Source organism: Ciconia boyciana, chromosome 9, assembly GCF_034638445.1.
Source record: "Ciconia boyciana chromosome 9, ASM3463844v1, whole genome shotgun sequence".
Taxonomy (NCBI): Eukaryota; Metazoa; Chordata; class Aves; order Ciconiiformes; family Ciconiidae; genus Ciconia; species Ciconia boyciana.
In genome coordinates, this window is record NC_132942.1 from 45,873,526 (window position 1) to 45,893,077 (window position 19,552).

Below are 19,552 nucleotides of genomic sequence, written 5' to 3' on the forward strand. Positions count from 1 at the left end.
CAGTAAGAGTTAACTAAAAAGAAAACAGCTTTTAATTGATGAAATCCCAGTTTTAGAAAAAAGGGCTTTAAGGTCAAAGTCTTTCTTTGTAAAGTGAACAGAGACAGGCAATAATAGCTGTGTTCTTGGTACGAGATTAAATTCACTGTCTCTTGTGCAAGATGAATTGACGTCATGGTGTTATTCCTTGCTTTTCTGACTTAGGAAAAAATTGTACTAATTCCTTAAAGCGTTAATATAATTTAACTTCTCTTTTACAGGAATATTTTGGATAAACATAACAGTGTCTCTCATGATAAATTAAAAATAACATTTGAGGTGCAAGAAGAAGGTTTTACGAAGGTGGGGTTTTGGGTTTGGTGTTTTTTGATTTGTTTTGGTTTTTTTTTTTTTTTGCTTTTGACTTTGGCTTACGTATACTTCCTTGCATTCAGAAATGTGGAGCCACCTAAAACATTTTTCAGCTAGGTAGTAGCAATCTAGAACTTTGTCTAACCTATGGCAAAAAGCAGAAATCAGTAATAAATGACCTGGTGTCTTCCTGGTTTTGCTGTGCGTGTGAGTGTGTTTTCTCTGTAGTTCAAAGGTTGTAGAAATTATAGTAGACAAATTCCAGCTACAAATAAGACTTCTAGCATTTTGCATAAAGTCTTAAAACCTTTTTATTTATTTCCTTTTCTGCAAGAGTCAAATAAGAGGCTTTTACATACCAAGTCAAGGTTTTTTTAGACTTAAACTTCAGAATATTTTCAATATCTGCAACATTATCTTTTGAATAATAATTACCTCTTATATTAAATTATAAGACAGCAGGATTCAGGATTAGATCTCTGCATATTATTCTAGTGAAGGAAATTATGACAGGGGTCATTTTTTAGAATTATGTAGGAGGGTAAAAGGTCCCAGGCAGCATTAGAAGGGAAGGCGTTTATAATTAAATTGTAATTTAGGCCTATGATTTATAGTTTTCTCAATGAAAAATTTGGTGCTGTAGAGAGATCCTAGGAGGAACTTTAGTGAGATACAACTTAATGAAATAATAAAAAGAAAAATTATTCTGGAATAGACTGTATTATAGTGGTACCCGTTAGCACGCTACAGTGTAGCTAATGTTCTGTCAGTATTTCCCTTACAAACTCCATTTTCCAGGGTTTTATATCTAGGCAGTAAAATTTTGTTTTAGGCTGAAACACGGCATGTAAGGTTTCAGATCAAGAGAATTTTCACTATATATATATAATTAAATCATTTAGCTCATTAAAACTTATGGAAAGATTCTAAAACATACAAGTTGTCAGCTCAAGACAAAGACCGCTGCTTCTCCTTGTGTTGTTATCCACAAGTTGCAAGAAAACTGTAAGCCTTGGTCTTCTTTGTAATTTGTGAAGTCATTAAAGTATGTACGGTAGAAATCTGCTCTGAAATAGCACCCATTTATATAGAAACAGTTCATTTCTCTCTAATGTGCAGAGTGTTTTTGAGTTTTAGTACTATTCTGAAGAGCAGGCAGACATTGGAGTTAAAGGAGGAGCATTTTTATAGTTATTTTTATTAATTAATAGGCTAAACTCCTCCCTACCATGATGAACAACTATTCTACTGGCAGGAAAACATTAATACGGAAAGGTTAAATGACTTGCCAAAGGCAATTGAGATAGGCAGTGACTGATCTGGCAACAGAAGCCATCTCTGACCTGATATCCTCTGGCAGTAAAACTCTGTTGAACCAGTTTATACAGATGGCTAACAGCTCGTAGGTGGTTTAAAGCCACCTTTCAGGTTAGGAAGAACTAATTTTCATTAAAAATTACTCTAAGAGACGTAGCTTGAGACATTGCCTTTTAAACACAATTTGCTTGTGCAAATTCAGCAGCTGTTCCTACAAATTTCTTATTCACTGGCCTGAGTTATAAACAAACACATTTTTTTTCTGCAATTACTTGAATTTTGTATAGTCATAGAAAGTCAATATGCAAGTTTAACGTGGGGGTTTTACTAGATTTTACTACGCTCAGATTAAGGCGTTGCATCAAGCCCTCTGATACTTAAATTTTTTGTAGTAACTTTGAATGCAAATAAGAACCTGATTAAAATAAATGTACTTAAGCATCCTCTGAAATAAATAAAACTATAGGAATTGTGTCTAAGCAAAACATGACATTTTCTATATCACAGGAAGATGGGAAGGAGCATGCAACTTAAGTATTCTGTATGGAGCTTAAAAATACATGGTGACTTTGTCTGACATCACCATATAAAAGGATAAGAGGAATTAATAAAGGTAACCCTCTTCCATTGGAAGGGGAAATAACAATAAATAAAAAGGACAAATAACATATTTGCATCTTTTCCATGTTACCCAGCTGAAATCATTCAACTTTACCCATGTTCAACTAGCATGCCTTTAGCTTCCTGTACTGCAGATGCTAATTTGTAAACTGAAGTTACAATAATTAAACATCAGAACATCAGAGGGTTTTGTACTCAAATAGCAAATAGCTTCCAAAGAAGTGTTATGTCACAAAGAGCAGGGCATGTAAAGAGAGGAGGACAGAAAGAAAAGTATTATGATGTGTGGCAAACATTGCCTTGGAAATTAAAGAGGGAGGAACAGAAAGATACTGAACTAGCGAAATTCGCTCGCCTTCCCTCTAACAGGGTTGCTGAGGATTCCAAAACTCACTACACGGGTCAGACGGACTATGCCATGGCAAGGGGGAATTCGTTCGGTGGAAACAAAAAAGCTGAAGGGGGTGAATAGAAGGCAGTGCTGGAGGTGGGAAGTAACTACTTTTCTAAAGATTGATACTATTTGTATTTTAAACATTAACTTAAAAATTATCCAAATGTCTGTTTATTTAACATAGCGCACAGATTCTTCCCAAAACACCCAAATTTAATGAGAAAACAATAAGCTTTGTAAAGACTGTGTGTTCACATAATGAGTATTTAGGAATGGTAACAAATAATGTATGTCTTGGAAAAAAATATTTCCTTAATAGCACAAATTATTCTCTGGCTTCTGTGTAAATAACAGACACTTTAGAACTTATCTAAATAAAGTTGTTACATCACAGGCTCTAGCATTTTCAGAGGAACTATTCATGGTTTATTGTGTCAAATTAAAAAAAAAAAATAAATCGAGGTTAGCTGCTTCTTTTCCTTTTTCCAAGCTAACCTGAAAAAGAAAAGGTTAAGACTGATACTTGAAAAAAGAGATATTTCACCTTAAACAAAGAAGAAAACAACAAGGGATATTTACAGAAAAAGATTTTTTTCCTGTAACTTTCTGAACCTTGCTTGCAGTAACTGTTGATTATGGAAACACTTGTTTGAAATCTAGGTTTTCTTCTCTGCAACTCCTTTCCCTCTCCTTGATCCAGCGGAGAAATCACAAGTGCCTGTGTTTGACTTATCCCTTTGTTTGGCAAGGCGCTGTGATCTTATACCTCATTTAGCATCTTAACATCGTTCTTGGATGAAGCAGCAGCAGCCTTTGTTTAGAAAGAAAGTCTCTTTGATAATTAGAAGTAGTGAGGGATGTAACAAAACCCCAAGAAAATGTGTTACAAAGTGTGAATGCATCTTTTATTTCAGCAGAGTGCCATTTCCCACATGGTAAAATCCCCAGGCAAGGCTGTGACTGGTGGCCTACCAAGCTTTGCCCCGTCTCCCCTCACTGAGTGTGTGGTGTGGTGGCCATCGGCCCTGTGGCAGGAGAAGGCCCATGACAGGCCATGGGCCTGTGACAGGCCCTGGCCCCTGTGGCAGGAGAAGGGCCATGACAGGCCGTGGCCCCTGTGACAGGCTGAGGGCCCATGACAGGCCCTGGCCCCTGTGGCAGGAGAGGGCCCATGACAGGCCGTGGCCCCTGTGGCAGGAGAGGGCCCATGATAGCCTGTGGGCCTATGACAGGCCGTGGCCTCTGTGGCAGGCTGAGGGCTATCACGGTGCCCTGCCCTGAGCGCCTCAGCCAGAAACCGATGGTGTTTGTTTTTATTCTGCCTTCCTTAACTTACACCACTAAATGAGGCCATTTTGATGCCAGCTTTAGTCCCCGCATTTTCCGTGACCCCTAGCCATGACTTTAGTTAAAGGCACACGTATGTGCGGCACGTTGCTCGCAGGTGAGTCTCTGTGCCCCTGTGGGCCTTGGCTGGGTCCCCGGCTCCTCGGACTGGGCGGCCCAGCCTGGCTCGCTCGGAGCCCCCAGGAGGAAGGCTAGGTGGGCCTGGGGCACAAAGGGCCGCAAAGGAACAGTCCCTGGGGGGGAGGCAAATGGCTCCCTGGGGCTCTGGGGGTGGCTGGGAGCTGTGGGAGTGCTGGAGGGGCTGCTGTAGGGCACGTACCCCAGCGTGCCCCCGCTCTCCTCGTCGAGAACTTGATTAATAGCAGAGTTAAAAGCATTTACATCCAATCTGTTCACAGAGAAAGTCCTAGGGGTGGTTCAGTTTTATAAAGGAGTTTACTGCTGCGGAGGGCTCCTGCTACATGAGCGGTAGAAGTTGAAATTAATATAGCGCTCAGGAAAAGGAGTGTGGACTCCATGAGTAAAGCAGATAAACGCCTCTCTAAAAAATAGGATTTTTTTCTGCCTCTGCAAGAAACTGCTGACATGGCGCTGGTCAAGTCACTTAACTCGACCCTTGTGCAGACACTGCTAACTGCGCCCACGCCGCAGGCTGGGTGCTCAGCTTTGATGCGTGGTGTTCGGTTTGCAGAAGTGGTGAAAAATCACAGCTGCAATGGGAACTAGTAAAAGCCATTCTAGGAATGTATTAAATGCTGTGAAATGCTGTGTGCTTAAAAAAAAAAAAAAAAAGGAAAAAAAAAATCAAGTCTAAGGTGGTTTAGAGTGGATACCCAAAATTAATAGACATATTTGACCTTAATCTGTCTTCCTGGACAAGTTTAATTATGGCAATTTCTTAACTTCAGCTCAAGCTCTTGTTTTAGAAATGTTAGTGTTCTTTTAATGTGTGTTTTTTTGTATTTAATATCACAGTGTTTTCTAAGAAAAAGCAAAAATTTCCATTTATGAAAATTTACTGGAGTGGAATAACCCAAGACTTTGGAGATGCTTAAGATTAATTTCTCTTTCTAAATAAATTATGGTTTCTGAGATGAGCTCGAATTGGGGGTGAGAAGGAGGAAATTAGAAATACTGTTTCAAGAACCAAATTTAAAAGGGAATCTTTTTTGGAATGGTATTGTTCCCTTTGCGATCACAGTCTGTCCTGTCGGGAATCTTTCAGTGTAAAACGCTGGGTATGATCTGATGATTAAAAACTGATGATGCACATGTTGATTTACACCAGCTTGAGTCCTACCGTTTTTTTAGCCTTTATTATTTATGTTATATAACTTTAAAAAAAGATGTAAAGGTTGTAATATCTCTGTGTAATTTGAAATATAAATATCTGAAAATATAAAATGTGCTGAAACAGTCATATGTATGTATTAGTAGTACATCCTAATATGTATTATTATTAGTGCTAGTCATTTAGAAAAAAAGAAGCTTTATTAGTTACTTTCCTTAGTCAAGCTCTATTTGCCTTACCTATGTAACCTATTGCTGTCGGTGCCTGGTTTGATGGCAGCAGCTTTCTTGTCTGTGCCTCAGTCGTGCCAGCAGCATTGTGAAGGAGTTTTATTCTGCCCCTGAAGAGTTCCAGACCCTGTAACCTGCAAAATTGTACGGAACTAGTGACTGATAGGAATAAAGGCTTTAGGTCAGCTGTGGTTTTTCTTAGTTGATGATAGGAAGAAATGCTTGATGTACTTTTGCTGTCCTGCTTTGAAAACAAAAGGCAGATGCTAGACTTCCAGAGGAGTTAACTTTAAGAAGTCTGCTTGTTGTATAAAAATGTATTTCTGATTTCCGGGAAGTTTGGAAGGCAAGGTTTGTAAAGAGATGTTGTATCTCTTATATGACATATATGATTTTACTGTGTCTTACTCTTCCTCTGTTCACAAGCAAAAAAGCTGAAAATGTGAAATTTTAGACACAAGCAGCAATTTTACATCTGTTTTTTCATAAATTGACATCATTTACTCTCATGAAATAATTTCAAGTTTGCTATTAAAAAGTGAAAGAAACCATGAGTGCCTTAGATTGAAGACTCTGAAGGAAGTAGTTGTGAGACCTGCTGATGGTGTAGAAAAACTCCTTGGTTATATATATAAAAAAAATTAAACTGTTTTCTTTTTTCTTTCTATAGGGCTAGTTTTGTGAGTAGGATTCTAACAGAGCAGGAGAACTCGTTGCTTGAGTGCACTTACTTTAGTTCCCCATCTTATCCAACTCTAGGAACTTGAACTTGTCATTATCAGACACAGAAGGTCAATGCATTAGCCATGGTACTAGCTCTTTCATGTGGCCTTTCTGAAGAGGAAAAAAACAGCTTTTAATCTTAGCTTTTATAAAATACTGTGTGTACTGGGATACATCCTAACTTGTCATTTTCTCGTCTGTTTTAGTGCTGGGGGATATCTGGAGATGCTTTATGATGCCACACAGATACACATGTCTGCAAAAGGCCTAATCTGAAGTGAATCTTCTATAAATAATAAACAAAAAATAGGTTCCTTTTAGTTATATTAGCCCCAAAATAGGTCATGTACATTTGTTTTAAATGCAAACTTAACAATAAAGTAAATTCCCTAGGTGGAGAAGTTGATGTGTTTGTGCAAATTTTCTGGACACCGTACGAAAAAAGCCAACACCTATATTTTACCATTTAAAATATTTATACATTGTCTCTTAAAGTCCTCTGTTTGAAATACTGTTTATAATAAACAGCCTACTAGAGAACTAATAGTCACAGTGTAAACACTTGCCATTTGTTACTTAAACACAAAGGAATGGGTATTAACTTTTTTTTGTATAGAAACTTAGTGTTTTCCCTTGTTACCAGAAAAGTTGTAACCTTTTTCAGTTTCCTGCCTCCAAATAATCTTATTTTTCAATATCTACGCTAACTTGTGGTGTCCTCTTCAAGTCAAAACAGACCAATATTGAGTTATCTGACTGGCTAGACATATATGCAAGATGTATCTCTAGCTCGGAATAACTTTCTAATAGATCATACCTAGTTCTCAGACTTAAGTTGTTCAGTGTGCAAATATCTTAATAGTCAGATGATAGCCTAGACCACAGTAAAGTGGTATGTTTAGTATGTCAGGACTTAAGCTAAAAGAAAAGAAGGAATTCACTAAAAAGGAGGAGCAATGAGAAGAAAATCTAAATGCATGTATCTTCTGTAAAATTGCAGTCTTATACCTCAGGGGAGCAGGCTTTTTCAGCTCATGGTCCACAGGGTCTTGTGGTTCCATGGGCGGCTTCTCAGGAAGGGTGATTAAGGAAAGCAAGCCTTGTGTCAGTAGACTCACTCTCTAGGCTGTGTGCCTCCACTGGAAATCTTAATATAGTTTTCAAATTAAAAAAAGGCTAAAAAGGCTACCTAGGCAATCCTTGTAATGCTCTCCCTGAATATAAGAACTAATATGTTAAATTCTGTGGGTAAGTACAATATAAAGGCAGGCATATCTGAGAAATAGGTAATTTATTGTGGTTGTTTGGAATTAAAATGGCTATGACACCTATTGTATTTTTCATACTATTTCTGCCTAATGTAGTGGTGTTTGGGTTTTAATTGGAGTCTTTAAGTGCTACTATAATATAAACAATACATATAGGATGTCTCACAGTAGTATTAGACAAAGGTAAAATGCTAAAAATTGTAGTGCCACACTTTCCGGCTTGTGTTCTTCTGTGGAGCTAGCTAGAATCTTAAGTTCTGTGTGTCACCCATTGTAATATACATAATTTCTTCGTCCCTATTCATTTTCATCCCTGAGACGCATTGTAGAACTGTAAATTCATCACTAGATAATTTTCAGTTCCATTATTTACAAAAATGAATAGTTAAGCAAGTCATTGTTATTAGTGGGATGCTATTGTTGTTTCACAGAGATAGGGACTGCCAAGGCCTTGAATGATGTACACTTGAATGTTCTTTCAAGATACTTGTACCTGTTTCGTTTGGGAGGAGTTTCACTCATGTAAAATCAAACAGAAACAATTTTAGTAGCCTCTGAAAAGAGAAGAAGGGAAAATGGATATTAATGAACTATTTAATATTCTGCTATGGAAGAGATGCAGTGATTTTGCTGTTGACACTTTTGCATGGAATTAAAGAGATCTGGTGGTTGTTTTACTCGTCTGTCTTTGTTCCTGAAAGACTTTTCAGTGTCATCAGATTTGGTTTTGTAACCTAAGAGAGATTTTACAGACAAGAAAAAAATGCTTCTTTTTCGTGAAAGTCATTGGTATTCAGAACATGGTCCTTTGATGAATTAGAAATTTTGGCTAAAGCTTTAATGAGATTTTTATTTCCTGAACTTATGTTGGAAAATGTGTAGGCTCCATGATTCACAATTCTAAATAAGGTGGGTTTTTTTTTTTCAAGAATATTTCTGGCTTATTGTTTATTACTCAATATTTTATTGATTTGTGAGTTGAGAAGTTCACGATGAAGGTGGAACAGTTTAGAGCTATAGATCTTTACTGCATGGTCTGCATTGACATGCTTGCTTGCTACATTCAGGTAAGCATTCGCAATTCAAGGTTACGCAGACAATACTATGGCAGAAATAATATAGGTAGCTGCAGAATTCTTGTCATAGATGCACCGTTATATCAGATGTCTGCTGGTTTATTAGTTCTTCTTTGCTAACACCAAATCTTGTTTGCACCTGCCCATCTGCTAACACCTGCAGTGAAGCCATGCTGGAGGGAGAAGGGCAAGGCAGGGATCCTGGAAGCCTAGGGTCACGGGCTTCTTTGTGAATTGTTGGTATTGCGGTGTTCTTTGGGTGCACTTATTTTGTGAAGCATAGTGGCATCGGTAGTAGAGCCTTTACCTCTTTGATGTAGGAGAACCTGTGGAGCCTTTAACAGAGGAATCTGTAGAAATGCTTGTCTACTTTTTTCTGACTCTTATCTTTTTTAATTATGCAGTATTAGTCAGTACATGTAAGTTCCCTTTAAGTTTTCAGCTAATGATACTGGAATGTCAGTGGCTTGTATCTGAGACTGGTATTTTCAAGAAACTGTGCTGTGAATGTAGACAAGCAGATTTACATACTTGCTGCATAAATGTAACTAGATAACCATTTGTATTTATTTCATGTTTAGTAAAATCTTTCATCATGTGGCTGGTTGTTTCATTGCACATGGACAAGTAATTTGGGAAGCTTTCCACAAGCTGTCATTGAATGGTCTTGAGATTTTATAACCTTTCTTGTGTTCCTGTACTATGCTACTCGCAAAAATTCTCATAACTCAGAAACGTTTGATTCATATGACTTACCACATTTTGATAACTTACATGTGTTCTGGCATGTTAAAAATAATAGGAATATTCAAGTTATCGTTGTAGCTTGTCCTTTAATTTACTTAAAATCAAAGTTTTTCAGGGTCGCAACGCTTAACGCTTACAGAAATATTTTGGTGTTGACTGAAAAGGAGGGTGTATCAGCATATAATCTCAGCACTTACTGAAAATTTTTGAAAGAACAATTCAGTAGCAATAAGACTTTTTTGCTGCAGAGCCAGCAAACAGATAATGAACTTGTTACGTATCTTTGTATTTAACTGAGTGTTAATAGTATGGAGCCTTATCTAGTAGTTCTCCTCATTGTATCTAAGAAATTATTTTTGAGGTATTTTCCACATCATTACAGTGATATGGCTGTCGATGTGGAGAAAAGTTCTTGATCAATATTCATTTTAATACACATTAATGAGTGGAAAATTGAATTGCGGTTCACACTCCTGAAGGTGTGCTCCTCTTCAGGTATGCAGCGGGAGGGTGACGTTGCTCGGGGCACTATTGGTTGCACTGGGTAGTGTGGCGTGTGGTGCTGAGCCATGCTAACATCAGGCGCTCCCACTCAGTGGAACTATAGCTTGCTTGTCCTCCATCACATTCATTTGTTTTTCTAATCCAGATGTATCTTATTCAAAATCACTATCCTAGATTTTCTACTTTTCTCTCGATTCACTCCCCTTTGCTTCCTGGATCCTGTATCTAGCTCCACAGAGACTACCCCTTGACCCTCCTTGTCTACCACTCTTGCCTTCCATATTGAAGTGTTTTTCCTGTCTCCTTTTCCCTCTACCACTTTTGGGGATTAGATTTTCACTTATGCTGTGGGTGCCTAATCTATTTAGACCTCTCTGATCCTTTATCCTGTTGGGTTTTGGTTTGTTTGTATTTTAAGACTCATTTTCTGCTGCGTGCAGCTCCCTGCTCTGTTTTTGTGTTGGTATCTGCCTGGTGGAAACGCCTCTCATTATAAGTGACCTCCTTCTCTTTCTATATTTTTCTCTCCTTCAGTTCGGGAAACATCAGAGAAGAATAACAATTATTTTTACAGCTAAGGTCAGAGGAGTAGGGAAACTGTAGGCATCTAGCCCAGCGCAGAGAGCTGCTCACTGGAGTAGCGTTGCAAATGATGTCACTTTTCACTGTTAGAAATAATCTCAGCTATTAATTGAGATTGTAATTTAATATAGTTCAGTGTTTGGAGATGACAAGATATATTTGGACTGTTTAAAATTGCAGTACCTGTTTTAGACCACCTTATCTTGCAAACCCTGCAACCTGTTCTCAACTTTTTAAAAAGGAAATATAATCTATCTGCTTACTGCTTGAAGGTTCTTTTCCTCTGCAAAGTCTTTTCCAGAGAGAAGAAATTTACTGACTGGATGTTTCAGTTCTTATTAATATCCATGTAGTTTAATTTTTGAGCCCAGAAATCTGTGGAATCTGTGAAAACTGTCCATGTACCCTTATTCTGTCTGTTTGGCATGGGCAATTTTAAGATGTGACAGATGTTTGAAAGGTAAAACACCTTTTTTGGTGATTAGTTTTGCCCTGATTGGCAGATTTAAAAATAAAATTAAAATATTGTTTTGACACACAAAAGGAGGAGAGTCATATAATTTATATTTAGTGCCTCTTTCATACTGTTTATAATGATTGACTCTTGGGCCTTATCTTTCTGAAAATATTAACTGGTTCTTTCTTCAAAGGTGTTCTTCCATCTGCAGCTTTTGTTACAATTTGGTTCGTGTTTTTCAATCTCTGTATCGATGGATTGAGGAGTAGAAAGAAGGGGTCTGTGTGCTTGGTAGCTTTCCATTGTTTTTTCCATGCAGAACTGTTGATTACAGAAGTAACTTGGGCTGATTTGGCTTTTCTATGAGGGCAGGAACACAAGGTGTTTGGAGACCAGCACCCTGCATGGCCATGCCCACGGTCTCTTTTGAGCGTAAACTTGAAACTATGGTGAGCACAAACCCACCTTGTGTTCATAGCCTAATCTGAGTTGAGTTTGGCTTTGGTCATACGAAAGGAGGGGAAACCTGAGTCTGCAAGGCTGAAGTCAGCTCCTCACGTCCCTTTAGACTGCCTGGCCGTGACCGTGGTGCTGCTTCTCCAGCCAGGTCTGCTGTCCTGTATCATAGCTTGCTTGGTAGCAATGTCACCTTCCTGGCAGACGTGCCTTCTGAGCGGAACGGGGAGCTGTGCTCTGCCCTACGGCATGGGGAATTCGCGTGTCAAACAGCCGTGAGGTGGCTGAAGGCAGCTGGGCTGCCCGCTCTGGCTGTGCTGCGGTGCAGACTCCTGCCCACCATGTCCCCCACCTGCGGATGGGTGCTGGAGGAAGGGGAGGGCTGGGCTGGGGGCGACGGCCTGCTTTGCACGCGTCCTGTCAAGTGGGGGACCAGGCTGTGCAGAGAGGCACAAGGGGTGACACTAGGTTAACACTGTGTGCGTACCGTATTTTTGCTGTCCAAATATGCCGATATTGTATGCATTTAAGATGCCAGTATTAGCATAATAACAATATATACCAGTGTGGAACCAAACTACTACTGTTGCAACCTCTCTCCTAACACACCTTTACTTTTAGACTAGAAAGGAAAGCCATAGGAGATTTTTTTTGTCAGTCAAATGGACAAGAAAAAATTCTGTTTGTTCACATCCAATCCCTGCTGAATTTGTGTTTTTCATTTATTTGTGCTAGCTACTTTCTGGATTTATCCTGAACGAGAAGTGGAATTACTGAATTACTGCCCAGGAAGTGAGTATCCTGTGTTACATGCTACAGTCCAGTAGTCCTTCGTATATGGTGAGAAAAGCTCTTCCTTTGTATTTCCAAGCTGAGTTCCGAGTGCAAGTATTTAGCATTATTTAAATGAGTTTTATGTGAAAGCTGTCCATTTTTCAGCTGTCGGTCTAACACAGTCTGAAGGTGTACGAATTGTGGCCACAGTGTGAGTTTAGAGCATTAGCACATAGGTTAGTGAATTATGTATTTTCAGAACATAGCTCTATATTTGAGCATTTAAGGACCATACCACCAATAATAACTTTAGCAATAATGATAATCTTCATATTTTTTTTCTGGGGCAGCTGCAGCAGTAAGTGATCTGCCTGTGTTAATGGCCACAGAATATGTAGGTGATCTCTGTCTGAATATGCATTTTTGCAAGGAGAAGCTTTGTTCCAGACTCTTACACTGTCCTGGGAGAGTAATTTCTGAAAATATGATATAAATGCAAATCTGTGTTTAAAAATACTGAAACAACTGTGTGCATTAGCTGGTTGCTTGCTATGGTATATTGTTTCCGCAGTAAGTTTGCTGATGATGTAGACAGTATAATTTTATTTTGATGTATTCAAATACAATATGCAATATTATTTATGAAAATATAAGATTTTTTTTTTTCTTCATTATCTAGTAATAAGTATGCTTTGCTTCTCTGTCATCAGTGCTATGGTTGTCTACGTGCGCAGTTGAATTTTGGCCAAAATAACTTGAATTGGAGTGGGGGGTGGGAAAGAAGGCTTCTCTTCACTTTGTGCTAATGGTATAGACAGGTTTGTGGAATCACTGCAGCAAGTTTTAAATGATGTATGAAATGAAAAATTCCTGTCTGATGCACAGAGTGAGTACAGCCATTGCTGTCTATGAAATCGCTGCTGTGAGAGGCTATTTGTTCTAATACTGTTTCAGACATGCCAACTTTTAATTTTTTTAAAAAAACTCTTATGCTTTTATGTGAAAGACATAAGTCTTTCACAGAAACAAAAATTTGTTAGAAAAATCTTTTAAGATGCTGCATCAATAAATATCCTAAGGAAGTTTTCTAGGGTTTTGTATGTTTTTGTTTGAGCCTAAGCAGCATTACTTTACAGTATGACATACAGATATGATGGTGGTGGTGAGAATGCTTTGAACTTTCCTAAAGTGAGAATTTTAAAAGCTGAATGATAGGATTCAAGATCCAAGAGTCCAGTGAAGTAGTTTGAGAGGTATAGTGGGTTTAGGAACTAGAGTGGAGGTAAGAGTGATATCCAGCGGGGAATCCAGTGGGGTGTGCCATATATTTGCATGGTTGATAGAGAGTAGGAACTCTTGGGCAGTGATAGAAACAGAACCTTCTTTTTTGGTTTTCTTTCTTAGTCAACCAAACTTTTTTTCCTGCACTTAAAGACATATGGCTCCTGTGGGGAAAAATGAGATTATTTCAATTAAAGCATACATACAAGAGTCCAAAGTAACATTGTTCTGGTTAGTTAAACACTTGTATTTCCTCGCATTTGAGTTTGATAGGTCTGTGTCATTCTGAAAATGTAGTTTTGAAATTTTATTTAAGGAATGTGTGCATAGGTAACTACATACATGTAAAATATCCAGAATTATGTGTATATAGTGTAAGAACACAGTGTAATAAATATGTCTATTATAAATATGTCTAGATAAGAGGGCATTGTGGCTGGTAAGAGTATTTGGTATATGCAGAAAGAGAAAGCCTGGAGTTACTTAGTTTGAAGAAATGTGTTCTCGTGACTTCCTAGAGTCAAAAAAGCAAATGCTGCCTAGGCTTTTTCTTCTGAAAATATTAGCTGGTTCTTTTTTAAATATATGTTAATCTTACCTCCCAGCTATATCTATTTACACTTTGTTGTAGGCTTATGGTTACAGTAGAAACTATATATTAATTAACTGTTTTCTAATTTTTAAAATCCAATAAAATTCTTTTAAACCATGAGAAATTATAATCTAGTGGTGTCAGTTAGTTTCAGGGTCTTTTCTCTAGTGGCCTTACTGCCCTACTGCTAAGTCTGTTTGTTCTCAGCTTTCCTATGCAATATTTCAGATAATTGTGAAAGTGTATGAAAAACCTGCTGTACTGCTCTCTTTCACAAAGCTTTCCTATGGCAGAAAATCTAAAAAATTGGCTCTGATAGGACATCCATGTCAAGCACATATCAAATGCAGTTGTTTTCTTAAAGGAAAAAAAAAAATCATGATGAATAACATTTTGTCAGATGAAAACACTCCCCCCAATCTTGAAAATCTCAAAGATGCAAAAGGACTTCTGTATCATTTATGATTCATAAGTGGATCAGCGTTATTAAAATCCACAGGAGCCCTTTGTTCATTTAGTCAGTCAAAGAGCTGCCCATCACTCACTGCTCTGTGCAGGAGCATCCTTCTGCAGGTTTCGACTGTTTATTCAATAACTCCTTGGTGTAAAAAAAAATCAACTAATTATGCCACTGAAGTACAAAGATTATTAACTCTAGAAGATTTTTGCATCTTAGTTTTATAGACCCACCAAAAGTGCGCTCTCAAGCACAGGAAGCAAGTTACAGTACCCTTTCTGCGTAGAGTATTTGCATACATCTGTCTCCAAGCCTCTTATCATATAATTTTTTTGTGGTTTTAAATTGCTAGCGGTCAGGATTTTTTATGTTAATATTGAAAACAATTAATACTGGAAGGAAAATATTTTTTATATTGTGCTACCAAGTTTCTTAGAAAGGGGAAAATACTGTCTGAATAAATTGAAAGCACTTTCATAAATCTTGCTTCATTATTTATATTAAATTTTTTTTAGTATTTTCACTTTGTGTTTCTGTTCTCTAAAAACACGTACTTCCTAACAGCTTTGCTGTTCTATGCTCATGCAAGCAACCTTTTAAGTGGTTAGAGAGAAAAAGGATTGTAAGGAGGTGACAGCATATAGACGGCTTTTAAAGCCAGCATCCAATTTGTTTGTTTTCATGATAGTCAGTATTGCCTGTTTCTTAGTTCTCAATATTGTTTCCTTCATTCAATATCTGGGACTCCAGAATTGCCTGACTGATCCATCTAGTCGGATTTCCCGTCTTCTGTGCTATCCTGTCAGAGCAGGAGTGCAAAACTCAATGAAGTGAGGAACAAAACCCTACATTCACTGATGTTGGATCATACTTCCGTATCACCAGTGCTTTTTACACCCTCCTTTCTCCAGGTCTCCCACACCAGGATCCCAGACTGTGCTTCTGGTATTTCATTCTCTTCTGTTGCACACACCCAAACTCCCTGCTGCAGTTCCCGCGTGTGCGAGCCTGTGCTCCGGCTCTCCAGCTCTCTGTGTTTTTCAGGTCTGCTACTTTGCTGAGGATCAGGTTCAGAAACTTTTGTAGGCACTGTGGAACAACCCACTGCTGTTAGGTAGCCTGTTGTCGCTGTGTCAGCAGGAGCGGGTTGTTCAGAGAGCTGGCTGCCAGCCACCTGCTGCGTGGTGAATACCGCTGCTGTAGCTGGTTGAGGTAACCGCTTACCAGGAATCAGCTTTTACAAACTGCAGTAACTGTGCATTTGGCTGTGGTCACGTACCTGCCGCTTGGCTGGGGCACAGCAGTTGGTTTCCGACAGCTGATTCTTGGTGAGTGCTTCTTTGCAGCATCTGCTTAGCTCAGAGTAAGCAGTCGCAGAGAAGCAGCCACTGCACGTAGCTTAGTAACAGGGGGGAGCAAGAGCTGGTCTGCTCAGTGGTCCTGCTATCTTCAGTCTCTCCAGCTCTAGGTAGCCCATTGCGTGATGGCCAAGACGGGCGGTTGTAAGCCGCTGTAGTCACCTTTCAGCTCCTCAGTAAAGCTGGCTCTGTTTATACAGTGAGGAAAAAACAGAGCATCAAACAGAGAAGATTTTTGTCCTCCTCTTGTTCTCTTTTCTTTGAGTTGTCTTGGGTCAAATTACTGAATTTCTTTGTATCTTCGGCTTACTCTTTGTTTTAAAATGTTTTGAAATCCGTAGAGGGCAATTACTCTTTTTTAAAGTACTGATTGTTGTTTCAAGTATTTGTTAGTGTACTAAAACATGTTTTTCATACTAGAAGTGTTCTGCATTCCAGATTATAATTGTCTTTTGGCCTTGAAAGTTGAAAATGAAGGTGTTACATTTATGCTGATTTAGTGGAGATAACATTTTTTATGTTTTATTACAAATATTAACTCAACTTTGCTTTACTGGAAATGCATGATTTTGGAATGCATATACTGCGGAAAAAAGAAATAAGGGGTAAAGTGATAGTCACATGGCAATTATATAGTAGAATGTGATAAAATAAGATGCAATAGCATGAATAAAACAGATAATCAACCATTTTTTTTACTAAAATTGTTTGACACAAAAAAAGCTTCTGCTTGGTTACTGCAAAACATTTAATACTGAACCCTGAACTGGTTTTGTCCAAATTTGGGTGTGGATACTAGTCTCTGAAAACCTAATAGAAATAGCACTAGGAATTGTGACTTAAATTTCTAGCATGAAAGAAGTACTGCTTATAAAGGAAAAAGTTTTTCTTCTCTGTGATAGCCAATAGATTGCTTCATCTTACTGTCATTTAGCTGAGCTTCTTAGCAGATGCTTCAGAGCTGCTTATGGCAAACCCCAAATCTTTAAATTTGTTTTAAATGAAATGGAAGAATAAAAGTAGTCTACTACTTAATTTCTGCTTTATTTCAAAATGGCAAAATTTTGGAAATTAACAAAATTTATTGGTGAAATCATCTGGACTGATGGATTTAAGAACTTGCGTGTTGGAAAGTCAGAAAGTGTGTTGTAAGTCAAGGGTAGAAAAGCTATCTGGAAATCGCATTCGAAGCAGAAGGGAAGAACGTGCAGGAATGGGCTGTCAACCTCCCTGTAAAAGAAACCCTTTCAAAAAAAACCTTGCGTACCACCCCCTTCCCCCCCCCCCCCCCCCAATACAGAGTAATGGGAAGTCAATAAATAATGGGAATCTTGTCAGCACAGGCAAGTTACAAATTGTAGTAATCAAGTGGAATAAAATCATTACTACAAAAAAAAAAAAAAAAAAAAAGTTAATAGCCAAAGATTCCATAGTCTCCTAACTGAAAAGAGAAGAACTAGCAGAGTGTTAGGATGGGCTGAAGGACAGCTCAGGCTCGTTCAAGACTTCTTCAGTACTAAAAGGGTTAATGTGCTCTAAGTTAGATAGTAGTGTCCATCCAAAGATTTTGAAAGGACTGCCACATAGAGCTGTATGTTCTCGATTACAGACTGATTTTCCTTAGTATAAGAAAGAAGAATACTGCAGCAACATGAAGGAAAGAATTAAAGACAGGAAACTTAATGGAAAAAGGAGTAAAATGAACTTGCCAAAGATTGACTGTTCCAGAAACATTTAGTTTCTTCCTTTAATACTAAAAAATATGATTAGTAAAAAGTGCTGCAAGTCTGTCCTTTCCTGAGTCCTGTAGAGCAAGTGATATACTGACACCATGGAAAATATTTATTTCAAAAGTAGAAGATTGTTTGTAAGCAGTGTAGTGCAAATAAAAGAGTTTTTGTGTGCTAAAAATGAATTTATCAGACTGGATGGAAGTGACTTGTTCCTCAAAGACCAACCTTTTCTTAAACTTCATATGTGTAACTCTCCTATAAAAATCACACAGGGATTACTGAAATTGGGCTGAAGACCCAATGCTGAGAGATGCTGTTAACAGAGTGAAAGTTTGGGACGTTAAATAGGGAGAACTGGATGACGTTGAAGAAAAAATGAAAATAAGGTGAAATCTAATAGATTCTAGTAGGAATAGCTTTTGCTGTTAGCTGAACGTATAGCATTTGCTAGGGATGAGGGTGCGTTAGCTGCAACGGTATGAGTGTGCCACCAACGTGATGTGTTAGTGAAAGAGCCAAGTGCAGCCCTAGGACGCATGAAGGAAAAAGTAATTCCAGAGAGGTTAGCAAAATACTAGTGCTGTTGTAATAGCAACTGGCAAGAGCGCATCTATTTACAGAGGAAAAATGTCGCAACGTGAAATCGGGACTATCTTTTAGATGGAGAATAGTGCACAGGGGATCTCTGTATCTAATCATTACTCAAGGCTGTAACAATTAACATTGAGTCTTTGAAGAAAGACTTTGTTTTTCTTTAACAAGAAAAGTACGGTAGGTCATTTCTCCTAATGATGCTCTCTGAATGTGTTCGATATAAATGATTTGGTAATCTGACAAATAGGAAGAATAACGCGAAGTGTAAGATTACTTTTTTTTTCCCTCATGAAATGTGTTAGAGATACTATGACACTGGTAGCAGGTGGAAGAAGAAAACAGTTCTTGAACTCTTCACTAAATTGATATATTAATCGGATTGACTTTTCCAAAAAAGAAAGAAGAGTCCCATTTTGCTTGGACTCTATCTTTCCTGTTTTCCTTTTTCAGAAATAGAAGATTAGGAGGTGTCTGCACCAATGTGATAAAATGTTCCCGCGAAATTGTATTGTATTTTCGCCCTGAGTTGCTGGCGAAATGAAGTTGTTCGCTTTCAGTGCTGCTTTGTTTTTGACCCCTTTTTGTGAATTCTCTGAGGAAAGAAACGTATTCCCATCTTTTATAGTAATCAAATTTATCTGGCATCTCTCAGCCTCTTGCATTACTTATGCTACAGTTGGCCGGCCTTGGGAAGGCTTTAGCGGGTTTATTTATTTATTGTTCTAAAGTGAAGGTTTTTGACTTGAGGTCCCCATATGGTCCTAGGGGATTTTAAGAGAAAAACTGAAAGTGCTTTCTGCCATTATTTTGATATAGTTATTTTCTGTGGATCTATTAAAAAGCCCCACACCACCCAAAACCTAAACAAACCCCCCATGTGTCCAAACTCCCAAAGAAACACTCAGCTATTGAGAGAGAGAAGAAAAAACGTTATTCTCTTAGTTGTGCTGGAAACGTTCTCATTTTGTTGTGAGGAGGTCAGTGAGGCTGAGGTCGTTGCATTTAGGTTCAGTGAGAATTTCAGTTTCACAATTGTCCATATGTGCTAATGAAATTCTTAAACATGTCTAATAGCTTGTAATGTCCCCATGTTTAGTAAATTGCATCACAACCTGTAACTATTCGCTGTCTGGGGCTAGTTGCTATGAGACTAGAAACTCCCTTAAATCTTACTGAAGGGAGAGGATATGGGCAGTTACGTTCCAGTGGAACCAGGCAGCTTTTGTAGTTCATGTATTCAGTATTTTGCTCTAAAGCCTTGTGAAAAATAGCACTTGAATGTTCAGGAAACATAGATGAAAATTCAGCATAAACAGAATTGGCCCTTGTCCTGTTGGTTGATGGCATTTGTGGGAAGCAAATTGCATTTTTGTAAGAATGATACACAGTGAGGCATGTA

At 38.2% G+C, this 19,552-nt stretch overlaps 1 protein-coding gene across 1 annotated transcript in view; it reads left to right on the plus strand.

The window, feature by feature from the left end:
- The window catches only part of ZFHX3 (zinc finger homeobox 3), a 693,289-nt gene that overhangs the window by 231,252 nt on the left and 442,485 nt on the right, over positions 1 to 19,552 (plus strand). The window contains exon 7 of the mRNA XM_072872994.1: positions 12,100 to 12,156. The gene's annotated coding sequence lies outside the window, so the exon portion shown is untranslated. The remainder of the gene's footprint in view (positions 1 to 12,099; positions 12,157 to 19,552) is intronic.